The sequence below is a fragment of the Chiloscyllium plagiosum genome, unplaced genomic scaffold (assembly GCF_037043375.1).
Source record: "Chiloscyllium plagiosum isolate Xiang-an unplaced genomic scaffold, Cpla_swu_hap1 HiC_scaffold_17, whole genome shotgun sequence".
NCBI lineage: Eukaryota > Metazoa > Chordata > Chondrichthyes > Orectolobiformes > Hemiscylliidae > Chiloscyllium > Chiloscyllium plagiosum.
In genome coordinates, this window is record NW_028270155.1 from 15,120,364 (window position 1) to 15,134,566 (window position 14,203).

The window sequence follows — 14,203 nt, forward strand, 5'->3', positions numbered from 1 at the left end:
CATCCTAGGATGTTTTACAGTATCACTGTCAGACAAAGTCCAGAACTGCAATATGAATTGGTTGGCCAAATAACCACAACTTTGTTTAACATGTTAGATTTAAAGACAACTCAGAAAGCAGGAAAGAGAGAAACTATTTCTGGAAGACAATTCTAGATCTTCAAGCCTTGGAAGCTGAAGACACATGCACCATTTTAACTCAGGGAGAAGCAAAAGGTCAGACTTGAAGGAGCACAGAGAGTTCAGAGGGCTGTTTGGATTGGAAGAGATTGAGAGAAACGAAGGACCAAGTAGAAGTTAATAGAGGGATGGGTAAGGCTACAAGGGATACAAATGCAAGAATGAGGCTTTTAAACTTGAGGCAGTAGGGAGCTGTAGAACCACAAGCACATAGGTTATGAGTGTGAACAGGATTTGGTGTGTGTTGGAACATGTGTCCAGACTTTTGGATGAAATTTAAAGGACATGAATGAGGCTTTCAGCAGCTGAGGGGGGCCAGAATTAGATGAAGTATAGATGGTAGAAATAGACAGTCTGCATGACAGAGTGGAAATGTGGTCCAAAGTTCACCTCAGGTCTGATGCAACACCAAGGTACTGGCAACAGGAATGGATTTCCTAATTTTGCAGTAGAAAGCTTCATTTGTGTTCATGAATTGTCTTAACATTCCTCTAAAGTGGATTTGTTTTTGTTTATGCAAATGCATTTATTTGTGCAGCAACTTGAGATCACTTATTCCCCAAATTCCTTTCACTGAGATAGCCGGGCATTCATCATTTTGAGACAGTAAGTATTTGCAGTAAACAGTCTGGTTTTGGAGGAGATTGTTCAGAACTAGCTCCTGCTGAAGGTATTCCATATTTCATGCATTACTTTTAAACCCATGTTTTCAATGAGAGCCCACCTTGAACTGATAGAAAGAATACTTTCTAATCTATGTTTACAAAGATGCCATTACCGACCTCTTGAGCAAGTGGGATTTTAACCTGGGCCTCCTGGCCCAGAGGCAGTGATATAACCAATACAGCACAAGAGCTTCTCTGACTGAGCAAATACCGTTCCCCACAAAATTCATAACAAATGGATCTGCTCATTAGGTAGTGCTTTGCTGCATTGCCAACCAGTTGTGATGTTGTTGCATTTGTTTTCAAAAACAGAACTGTTCTTCACTATCATCATAAGGGACATTGTTAGTCTTAAACAAAAACAGAAATTTCTGGAGAAACCCAGCAGGTCAAATGGCATCTGGAGAGAGAGAGCAGAATCAATGTTGCAAGTTCAGTGACCCATCTACAAAATCTCTGCCAACATGCTGCCCCTCCAGAGCAGTACTAGTTGCCATTGGACCAATGTTTATGATAGCTCCTCAAATATAAGAACTAGACATGGGATGGCTAATATTGTAGTGAAAGACTCAACAGATGTCTATTATAGCTTCTATCTATATGTATGTATTATAGTCACAGGCATTTTCATGCCTGGGATGATACTGGATAATTTGGTTACAAACAGTAACACATGTCCATAAGACCATAAGACCATAAGACCATAAGACATAGGAGTGGAAGTAAGGCCATTCGGCCCATCGAGTCCACTCCGCCATTCAATCATGGCTGATGCGCATTTCAGCTCCACTTACCAGCGTTCTCCCCGTAGCCCTTAATTCCTCGAGACAACAAGAATCTATCAATCTCGGCCTTGAAGACATTTAGCGTCCCGGCTTCCACTGCACTCCGTGGCAATGAATTCCACAGGCCCACCACTCTCTGGCTGAAGAAATGTCTCCGCATTTCTGTTCTGAAATGACCCCCTCTAATTCTAAGGCTGTGTCCACGGGTCCTAGTCTCCTCGTTTAACTGAAACAATTTCCTAGCATCCACCTTTTCCAAGCCATGTATTATTTTGTACGTCTCTATTAAGTCTCCCCTTAATCTTCTAAACTCCAACGAATACAATCCCAGTATCCTCAGCCGTTCCTCATATGTTAGACCTGTCATTCCAGGGATCATCCGTGTGAATCTCCGCTGGACACGTTCCAGTGCCAGTATGTCCTTCCTGAGGTGTGGGGACCAAAACTGGACACAGTACTCCAAATGGGGCCTAACCAGAGCTTTATAAAGTCTTAGTAGTACATCTCTGCTTTTATATTCCAACCCTCTTGAGATAAGAGACAACATTGCATTCGCTTTCTTAATCACGGACTCAACCTGCATGTTTACCTTTAGAGAATCCTCGACAAGCACTCCCAGATCCCTTTGTGCTTTGGCTTTATTAATTTTCTCACCATTTAGAAAGTAGTCTATGCTTTTATTCTTTTTGCCAAAGTGCAAGACCTCGCACTTGCTCACGTTAAATTCCATCAGCCATTTCCTGGAACACTCTCCCAACCTGTCAAGATCCTTCTGTAGCCTCCCCACTTCCTCAGTACTACCTGCCTGTCCACCTAACTTCGTATCATTGGCAAACTTCGCTAGAATGCCCCCGGTTCCCTCATCCAAATCGTTAATATATAATGCGAACAGCTGTGGCCCCAGCACCGAACCCTGCGGGACACCGCTCGTCACCGGCTGCCATTCTGAAAAAGAACCTTTTATCCCAACTCTCTGCCTTCTGTTAGACAGCCAATCCTCAATCCATCCCAGCAGCTCACCTCGAACACCATGGGCCCTCACCTTGCTCAGCAGCCTCCCGTGTGGCACCTTATCAAAGGCCTTTTGAAAGTCTAGATAGACCACATCCACTGGGTTTCCCTGGTCTAACCTACTTGTTACCTCTTCAAAAAATTCCAACAGGTTTGTCAGGCATGACCTCCCTTTACTAAATCCATGTTGACTTGTTCTAATCAGACTCTGCTCTTCCAAGAATTTAGAAACCTCATCCTTAATGATGGATTCTAGAATTTTACCAACAACCGAGGTTAAGCTGATTGGCCTATAATTTTCCATCTTTTGCCTTGATCCTTTCTTGAACAAGGGGGTTACAACAGCCATCTTCCAATCATCCGGGACCTTTCCTGACTCCAGTGACTCTTGAAAGATCTCAACCAATGCCTCTGCTATTTCCTCAGCCACCTCTCTCAGAACTCTAGGGTGTATCCCATCGGGGCCAGGAGATTTATCAATTTTAAGACTTTTTAACTTTTCTAGCACTATCTCTTTCGTAATGGCAACCATACTCAACTCAGCCCCGTGACACCCTTTAATTTTTGGGATATTACTCATGTCTTCCACTGTGAAGACTGACGCAAAGTACTTGTTAAGTTCTCCTGCTATTTCCTTATCTCCCATCACTAGGCTTCCTGCATCAGTTTGAAGTGGCCCAATGTCTACTTTTGCCTGTCATTTGTTTCTTATGTACTGAAAGAAACTTTTACTATTATTTCTAATATTACTGGCTAGCCTACCTTCATATTTGATCCTCTCCTTTCTTATTACACTCTTTGTTATCCTCTGTTTGCTTTTGTATCCTTCCCAATCTTCTGATTTCCCACTGTTCTTAACCACTTTATAGGATCTCTCTTTTTCTTTAATACATTTCCTGACTTCCTTTGTCAGCCAAGGTTGTCTAATCCCTCCCCGGTTAATCTTTCTTTTCTTGGGAATGAACCTCTGTACAGTGTCCTCAATTATACCTACAAACTCCTGCCATTTTTGCTCTACTGTCTTCCCGGTTAGCCTCTGCTTCCAGTCTATTTTAGTCAGTTCCTCTCTCATGCCCTCATAATTACCTTTATTCAACTGTAACACCATTACATCCGATTTTGCCTTCTCCCTTTCAAACTCCAGACTGAACTCTATCATATTATGGTCGCTACTTCCTAAGGGTTCCCTTACTTTAAGATCTTTTATAGAGTCTGGTTCATTGCAAAGCACTAGGTCCAGAATAGCCTGCTCTCTTGTGGGCTCCATGACAAGCTGTTCCAAAAAGCCATCCTGTAAGCATTCCATGAATTCCCTTTCTTTAGATCCACTAACAACATTATTTACCCAGTCCACTTGCATATTGAAGTCTCCCATGATCAATGTAACCTTTCCTTTCTGACATGCCTTCTCTATTTCCCGGTACATGTTGCGTCCCTGGTCCTGACCACTGTTAGGAGGTCTATACACAACTCCAATTATGTTTTTTTTGCCTTTGTGGTTCCTCAATTCCACCCACACAGACTCCACATCATCCGACGCTATGTCATTCAATACCATAGATTTAATTTTGTTCTTAACTAACAAGGCAACCCCACCCCCTCTGCCCACCTCTCTGTCTTTTCGATAAATTGAAAAACCATGGAGGTTTAACTGCCAGTCCTGACCCCCCTGTAACCAAGTCTCTGTGATGCCTACTACATCATAATCATTCACTATTATCTGTGCCATTAGTTCATCGGCTTTGTTATGTATGCTACGAGCATTCAGGTAAAGTGCCTTAATGCTAACTTCCTTATCATTAGAGATAAGGAAGTTAGCAGTGAGGCAGGGATTATGATCTTTAAAGCTGCAAGTCACAGATTCTGAATTGATGATAATATCTTGAGCATATCTTTGAGCTGTCTCACGAATTGTGAATGGTAACACATCATAGGGACACATTGAGGACATTCAAATTCCTCTTATCTGTCCCACTATTAATGAAATCTTGTTTGATCTGCAGATTGTCTCTGTGTTTCCACCCAGACATTCCCAAATACCAAGAGAATCTCTCTCTTATATTTTAAAACATTTCATTTGATCCCCAGCTGAACAGTGTTTGACTTCTACCACCCTCTGTATGAAGAACTGCTTCCTGGCATCACCCTGAATTGGTGGAGGACAAGTTCCAAGTTTTCACTGCATTTGGTTCTGGATGTCCTGCCAAAGGAAATAGTTCCTCTCTTTCTCTGCTCTACCAAATTCTTCAAACATTTGAAACATCTCAGTTAGTGACATGAAACCTCCTTGGGCATAATTGCTTCATTTCTTAGCTCATCGACATGTTTTCCATGTGCTGTAGGCTACTATACCATGGTACGTTTGTTCAAAATGTTTGCCTTAGCCTTTGAATAGCAATGTCAGGTTTAGTTCCTTCAGATCATTTCATACAATCCCTACAGTGTGGAAACAGGCCATTTGGCCCAACAAGTCCACACTGACTCTCCAAAAAGTATCCCACCCTGACGCATTCCCCTACCCTATTACCTTTTATTTACCCCTGACTAATGCACCTAATTGACACATCCCTGGATACTATGGGCAATTTAGCACGGCCAATTCACCTAACCTGCACAGCTTTGAATTGTGGGAGGAAACTAGAGCACTCAGAGGAGACCCATGCAGATACGGCAAGAATGTACAAACTCTATACAGACAGTCGCCCGAGGCTGGAATCAAACCCAGGTTCCTGGCACTGTGAGGCAGCAGTACTAACCACTGAGCCACCATGCCACCCTTTATCAACTTACATTTCATCAACCACTTGTGTTTCATGAGTACAGACAGAATAATGAGCTTCTTTGGGCATTGGCGAGAAAAATTGATGTACGAAATACGGAACTATAAATGATATGATGCTATACTTTATTCATGTGTCAAATGATCACATCTGAACAAACACCATCTCTACTCTGGATTAGACAGCAGTTTTGCTTGACCATGATATTCTTTTGGCTGAGTATATAAAAGATGTTTTGCATTTAGCTGAATATTTGCAGTGCATTTGTTGATTGACAGCCTTCAGCCTGCAGTTATGCCTGCAGTCAGGCCTTGCTTTTACAGTACTATGACCTGCCAGCACCCAAGTATGCTAATGACTTTGTATCCAAGCAAACTGAGCTCTCTGCATGCTGCTTGGGAAAGATCATGAGATAGAAACTTCATCTTCAGCAGCAATGGAAAATGGAAGACGGTGAAACAACACAAAAATAGAAATTGCTGGAGTGACTCAGCAGGTCTGGCAGCAACTATGGAGAGAAAACACAAATAATGTGGCGAGTCCGGTGACCCTACATCAGAACTGAATTGACAGTCTGTTTCATGCTACAACCAATTTTTAATCATAAAGGAAATCTGGTGATATGAGAAATGGCCATGCATTGATTCCAATGTTGGCTGGAACAAGAAAACTCATTGAGCTCATCAAAATAATTCAATTCAAGATCCATTAATAACCATTAATTTATATTGCCAGTATCACCACACTTTATTTACCTGGAGGATGGGAACAGGCCATTTAATCATTCGAGTCTATTCTTCCATTCAATTCAATGATGGCTGATCTATACTTTAAATTCATTGACCTGCTTTAGCTCCATATACTGACATGTTGTAACAAGGATGATGTAGCAATGCTGCTAATCGTCAATTCCCTTTCTGAATATCGATCCATCTCCCTCACACTTTGAGTTCACTCTGTGTCAACTTCTTCTTCTTACATGCTATTGGACCTTGAAAGAGATAATGCTTTTCTTCGAATCTATAATTTTGTTTGAGAGTTGTGATTATTTGAGTTGTATTGTTAGCCTTCAATCCATTGTCTAAGGTACATAGTTGCCTTTTTTTTTAATTTAAGTCTCCCTTTCATCATTTTAATGTCATTGTCTCCTTCCAGTGAAGTAAGTTTACTGCTTTGAGCAATAAAACAAGAAGTGCTGGAGAAACTTAACAGGTCTGGAAGCATCTGTGAAAAGACAAGTAAAGGTAACATTGACATTTCAATGAGCCATCTTAGATTCTCTACAGTATGGAAACAGGTCTTTCAGCCCAACAAGTCCACACTGACCCTCTGAAGAGTAACCCACCCTGTCCCTACCATATATTTACCCCTGACCCCATGGGCAATTCACTTGGCCTGCATATCTTTGGATTGTGGGAGGATACAGGAGCAAACCCATGCAGACATGGGGAGAATGTGCAAACTCCATGTAGACAGTCGCCCGAAGCAGGAATCGAATCTGGGTGCCTGGCACTGTGAGGCAGCAGTGCAAACTTCTGAGCCATCATGCTGCCCATTTTTTTTAAATGCCCCCCCACGCTAACCCCATTTCCCTGCACTTCCCTGCATCGTATCCCCATGCTAACATTTCTGCCCTAGACCTGCCACAGAATTCAAATGAACTGCAGTGAAACTTGGCAGAACAGCAGCACAGTTCCCATTTCAACACTCTACAGCCTCGAGGAGTTAACATTGAGTTCAACAACCATCTCTGTCCTTCATTTTGATTGCAACAGCCCTGACCTACTATGACCACCATAGATGCTTGTGTCTCATTGGCTTTATTCTAAGCAGTGCAGATCTATTTTCTCTGTTACATGCCGACTACTCACACCTATTTTACATCCCTATCTCTCCTTTACCACTATTCGCTCTCCCTTTTTCCCTTGCTGTGGGCACCCTTACCATCTTCTCCAGTATTTTCTGTTTTTATTTCAGATGTTGAGTCTGCACAGTATTTTGCTTTCATTTTACTATTTTAACTTTATTTTCACAATTAATTCCCCTAAGACCTGAAATTAACTTGGTCATTTCCTTTCAAGTACATCAACATGCTTTGTCAGATAGGCCAATAAATCTGCATAGTAATTCCAGGGCTGATCTTAACATTGATCTATATAATGTTAGTCAATGCATGTATAGACTCTTGCTCACAGATATCTGAATGCTGCTGAAATTTTAAATTGTAATAACAGTGTGAACTGTCCTGTCAAATCCATTTACTATCATTAAGGTGTTTCCTGATTGTTGTCAACAGCAGTGAAGTTAAAGTCCATGTGAATGGGAGACAGGGACCAACAATGTGGAGGTGTTCAATTAAGTCGGTCTGAAGTCTGTATCCCATCGAATGCTAGGCCAGCCTATTTTCCACCCAATTTCTCTTCCAGGAAGAAATCATCTCTCACAAATTGTATTGGAGCTTTAGTAGGGCTGTGCAAACATGTTTAAACTGGGCACAAACACAATATTCTGCCTATATTTTTCAATATATCAGGCTCCTGTACTTTTCTGTAAGGGGAGCTCTATGTGTACTGAAGTGCTTACAATAACGGAGGCTTTTAATTTCAAGCTTATTTTTAATAATTGCCTTTTTATTACCATGTACAATTTTAATCAGTTTTCTTTTCTGCTATTATAGAGATATTATTGCAAAGGTTCATAGTCTTTTCTGATGCCCGAGCTACCTCCAAAAAATGTACTTTCTGCTATGTTGCTTATGTTGTGTAAGGAAATGGATGAAGAGATAATGTTGAAGTTGTGTGAGCTCTACCGATCTTATGGTATCTCAGAGTCTTTGAAGTTGAGTTCTGCACTACACTTTGAAGGAAATAATGTCATTATTGGACTGTTAATCCAGGGACCCAAGTAATGCTCTTGGCACCCTGGTTCAAATCTTACTGTGGCAGATGGTAGAATTTGAATTCAATAAAACATTCTGGAATTAAGAGTGTAATGATGACCATGATCCCATTGCCAATTGTCATAATAAACAACCTGATTCATTAATGTTCTTGTAGGAAAGGATACTGCCAGCTGTAACTGGTCTGGCCTATATGTGACTCCAGTCCCATAGCAATGTGGTTGACTCTTAACTGCCCTCTGGACAATTAAGGATAGCCGTAATTGCTGGCCTAGACAGTGATGCCCTCATCCTGTGAACTAAGAAATAAAAATATTCTTATTCAGTGTTACAATATTGACAGAGATGCCACAATACTGTGATGGGCCAGCAGTAGTAATTAGGACAAATGCCACAGCCAGTATGCCAACTTCTGTAAGAGATTAAATGTTTGACCACATTTGATGTACACACTCATTTCCAATCCAGTGTGGTCTAACCTGACTTCATAAACCCACGCTACAGTGAAGGAAAAGAGTTTCCCATCTATGAATATTGAAACCAACACATTCAGGGTGGAATCTTGTTGGGTTCTGAACAATATGGACCATGATGAGATTTGTGGCAGAATTACATGAGAATTCCTGGAAGCTTGTCTTGATGTCAAAAGTAACGCGTGCCATTTTTTATGCCTTTGACAAACTGAGAGGGGAGTTTCACACTCAGCAGCAGCAAGTTGCCAATTAAGGGGGAATATTGCTTGTTAAATGCCTTGTTAACTGCCTGATTCACCTCATCAATATCTGACTAGACAAGCCAAGAGAACTAGACATCGAAAAATCTTGTGTTGATCACCAACCCTAACCCTAACCCTTCACCACGTCGATGTGCGTGCTATGGTCAGGGCTGTAGTACAATAGGCAATAGGGCCACTGAAGATTCAGCTTGGCGCAGCCTGGGGAGGGGAGCTCTAAACTGTGCTGCATCATCCTGGTGTGCTGCATTCTGCACAATTGGAGCAGGCAATGAGGCGATGTGGTCGATACTGAGTAGCCTGGGGAGCAGGAGCAGTCATCAGAGGAAAAGGATGAGGACATTGAGCTGGATGACAGAGCTCAGCTGTATTAGGACACACAAGGCAATTGGGAACTGATTGCCACCCAGTTGCAAAGATGCAAGCTAGGTGCAGGTATCCATCTTGAACTGCCAAGGTCAAGATGCCAGTGTTTGGATTGCATTTGGGGTGTGAACTAGAGCCTGTACTCATTTTCTTTATGTTCCCTTATTGCTGGCTTTCAGTTAAGAGCTCATGTTTGGACTTGTTTGATTGCTTGCCTTTACTTGATGTTCCCCTATGGAACAAAGACAGGAAGCATGTGATCACTGGGCAAAGGATTTTGACAGCTCAGAGATGATTTTTATATGGGATGTATCTAAAGACTGGTAAAGTGTGTGGCCTGCTGGTTAAACTGCAACAATAGTGAGAGAATGAGATTGCAAATGCAAGGGAGTGTCAGCCAAACTGGTCATATGCCATGGGCAGTGTGGCTTCGTAGGTGTGGTGCTATGACTTTTCCAGCAAGGAGCAGTGCCTGATTGACAACATTTATCTGGGAGCACAGTAGTTTCATAAAGGTCATGTGGGTGCAAGGAATGCATCTTTGCACAGAGTTGGAGGTAGCTAATACATTAATCCATGAAGTTGCAACTAAAATGACTCAGTGGCAATTCAGGCTTTTGCAAAAGCTTTACCATCTGTTTTCTAAATTGATAATAAAACAAACATTTTAGAAATTATATAATCCACACACTGTTGTCAAATCTGAATATTTTTCAATGCTGGTACACAACTGAGTCAATGGAAACAAGTTGAAATGGCTCACTTCCAATGTTGCATGTTGTTGTATGAAGTAATTGCTTGAAGGGGTTAATGGTCATGGATGCATCCATTCTACTGATGCCACACACTGCCTGTGGGTGGAGAGAAGGAGCTCTACTCGAACTTTCAGAAAGGAGCAGATGCATCTGTGCCACCTCCTTAAAATCCTAATAATTATGTCTGACTACATGTAGCTACACTTATTGCTTTTGTCCAATAAATCTTGTCCCCTAAGAACAATGCTACTTCTGAAGAAATTCTATGGTGTTGGATTACTGACACTAATCACTAGATAAGTCCAAAACAAAGAATGATTGGTAGCTATTATGACCTCAAGGCCCTTAATGATTATGAAATAATGTCCACTTGATAGTAGCACAGGAGAAGTCAAATTCCAACAGGAACTTGGCTGCGTAAATCATAAATGTTATTATTTTACCAAAGTGATATTTTATTAAACATAATCACATAATATTGCAGTTTTGTTTTAACATTAAAAAAGTTTATAAATAACAGAAATGAGCAAGGAAACAAACATTCCATTTCCTAGTAACACAGATTCAAAGATCTTTAAACACACAATAGAAATAACCTCAACATTTGTTACAGGCTGAACATAAACAACACCTTTTTAACCAAACCTGTATACTCTGTCACAGTGTACAAACATTGTAGAACATTTAGTACTGTACTTCTAGCAAGATCCAGTCCAGCTCAAGGGAGAGAGCGAGGACTCTCGTTTTCAATGCTATAGTGGACTTGAACTCAATAAAATTTCAACTCATCTGTTGGAACTAAATGTAATCCTTTCTTAATTATTATGCTCTTGACTTAACTTCCTTCCAGTGCTATACTATTCCCGATGCAGTTTCAATTTCAAAAGCTTAAATTCACTTCTTTTCCACCAAGTGTACCCCAAAACTCCAGACTAGGATTAATCATTTCTTATTCTTCCATAATTTCATTCCTTAAATTACTTTCCTTTGTAACGCTGCTTGGCAAATATTACTTCATCAAAAGATTTCTCAGCAATTCCGAGCTTGATACATATTCCCTCTCCAACAACTCGCAGACTGGAGTGTAAAGTGAAAGCCAGAGTTTGAAAAGTTCTCCCATAAACCCACTGGATTTTTTTTTTGTGTGAATCCAGGGTAACTTGGAATATTAGCTATTGTAGGTTTTAAAAACTAATTGTGAATTCCAAGCACACAGACAAGCCCGTATGTTTAACTTTGAGTTCCAAGAACCCAACCTGCAGTAAATGATATGAAAATACTAATATCCATAAATGTCAAGGTTCCATCACAGCAGCAAGCATCCTCAACTATTACCCTGTGCCACATTCTGGTAGAGGTGGGAATGAAAAGGAATATTAATGTGAAAACTTGGAGAAAAATGCTTGGTTTTGTAAGGAGCTTACAAGGCCCAGATCAAACTATTTTTGTTTAGTTTAATTATAATTATAAATTATAATATTTTGGCATTCAAAATTCAGTACACTGATAGAGTGGAGGTTATCATTTACTTTTAAAGGAGCAACCCCTTTTTAGGGGCCTGATTTTTAAACAGTGAGACCTCATTCTAGGTTCCCCCATCAGATGAAGTATCCTGCTCACACTGACCCTGTCAAGATCCCTCAAGTAATTAAACTCAATGACAACTTTGGAAGCTTGCTCTTTGTTTAAACCACTATCCTTATATAAGATGCAAGGGTGTTCTTTTAAGCATGAGCGTTGAAAGAAATTGGAAGATGGAGAAAAACTGAAAAGGCATTGGATGGAATTTTCTGATATTTTAATGACAATTTGTGCAGGATTCCCCACCACCACAAATGAAATAAACCAACGGATCTTGTAACTAACGGTAAAGCAATGTAAAACGTTTATTAATAATAGAAATGAAGATGTACAAAAAGAAAGTTCTGGATCCTCATAGCACAGATTCAAAGATTTGTAATTGCACAATAGAAATAACCCATATCCTGGCCAAAAGCTGACTGGGCATTTGGTGAGCTTTTTGACACATTACTTTCTGGGGTGAGTGATCGTGGGGTGAGGGGGTCATAAGTCAGTGAGTCAGAGCAAGTTTGTTTCAGTTGGCAACTTCTCAAAATTGCACTCACTTCCCTCCCACCCTTGACTGAGGCAGATCAGACCTCCCACTCAGCCACACAGGCAAGCTGGGCTGCTCTTTTGTTTACCAGTCAAGATGACTACCATAGTTTTTATCCACCAGCTACAGAGCTAATCACAGCAAAGGCGTAAAGAGGCCCCACAAGGAGTTGCAAATTGATCACTCAAGGGTCTTAATTGATGGCAGCTCAAGAAAGTCAAACTTGGACTTTTCCACCCTTAGAACTTAATTTTTATGATGGTGGAAAGGCAGTGGGTAGTTTCTCAATGTCAACCCACCCAATAATGTATCCTTCCCACCCCTTCCCTGCCACATCTCATTAGGGGAAGATTCTGTTCAACACTTCACCTTCCTTAGGCCCCATCCTACAAAAACCTCAAGAACATTTTTTTAGCTATAAAAATTTTTTTTTTTTCTGTCTGAAGCCTGTAATACTATCCAAATTGATGCAGAGAGGCATTGCTGCAAAACTGGACATCTTCAAAACATGTCCAGAAAGTGCCTCCCATGACAGCTATTGTTAAATAATCAGTTTTGTAATTCAATGCAAATCTTTAACTAAGTCTCCATCTTATATAGTTCTACATTTATATATGTTCTGTCTCCAGCAGGCTATTTTACCTGAGTTAGCAATGCTTATGTTGTCTCCTGTAACATAAGAAACTGTGTGTGGATATCATGGTATTCAAGAATCCAACAGACATTCATTACAGCTACACATCTCAACTGAATGTGAATGGACTAATATTAATTTATTAGATTATGACAGAGAGCAGAATGCTTCCAATAGAGTGCCACATTTTAAGTTATCCTTAGATAAGATAATGTAGGCGATCTTTATACCCTCAGGTTATGCTATCATGCAGTGATTACATAAGTAGCATATCAATTAAAGTTAAAAATCACACAACATCAGGTTATAGTCCAGCAGGTTTATTTGCAAGTATAAGCTTTTGGAGCACTGCTCCATCGTCAGACTAGCTACCTGCTAAAGGAGTAGCATTCCAAAAGCTTATACTTCCAAATAAACCTGTTGGACTATAACCTAGTGTTGTATGATTTTTAACTTTGCCCACCCCAGTCCAACACTGGCACCTCCACATCATGTCAACTAAACACATACTGACACATTGAGTCTGGGACATAACATCTCACACTTCTGGCTGAATTTTTCCAAAGTGTCCATTTTGGCGAGTTTCATAAAGAGTTACTGACGGTGAGCCCCTCGCGAGATTTTTCACAATCTTCCCAAACACCTCTCATTACGTGTGTACTGAACCCCTACATTGAGTCATTCTTCATATTCTAATACTTGTAATGTATTGACCATTGCCCACTGCCAGATCTCCTGGCACCAGTGCCGCCTTTAAAGTCTAGCCATGCACCCAGTCAAGTATTCACATTCCACAGCTCTCTGGACGATTTGTTACATGTGTGCTGGACATGTCAGCCAATCAACACTTGGTTAGAAAATGGGACTTGCTGCTCTCAATGGCAGGAAGCTCCTCGCTGGTCATCTTATGTGATTCTCCAAACTTTCACTAATGTCCACATCATTCAGGCCTGGGAGGTTTCTGCCTTTGGTTACAGTCTTTCAAACAAGGAGACAGAAGCGGCTCAGAACTGTCACTGACAATACAGCTATCACATTATAGCTGCTTCTTCAAACTAACAAGAAATAAATCACCTGGTCTAAAGTTGGAAGAACTCTCATTAGTGGCCCAGATTTGGCATCATTCTCATCCTGCATCATTAAAATATGTCACTGATTTTGATGAAAGAGAATAAATTGAGAAGGCAGGTTTTACTCTCAAATTTATATTGTGTTACTTCCAGCTTGGAATGTGGAATAAAAATTAAGAATCTGACTCCAGAGACTGACAGAATTAATC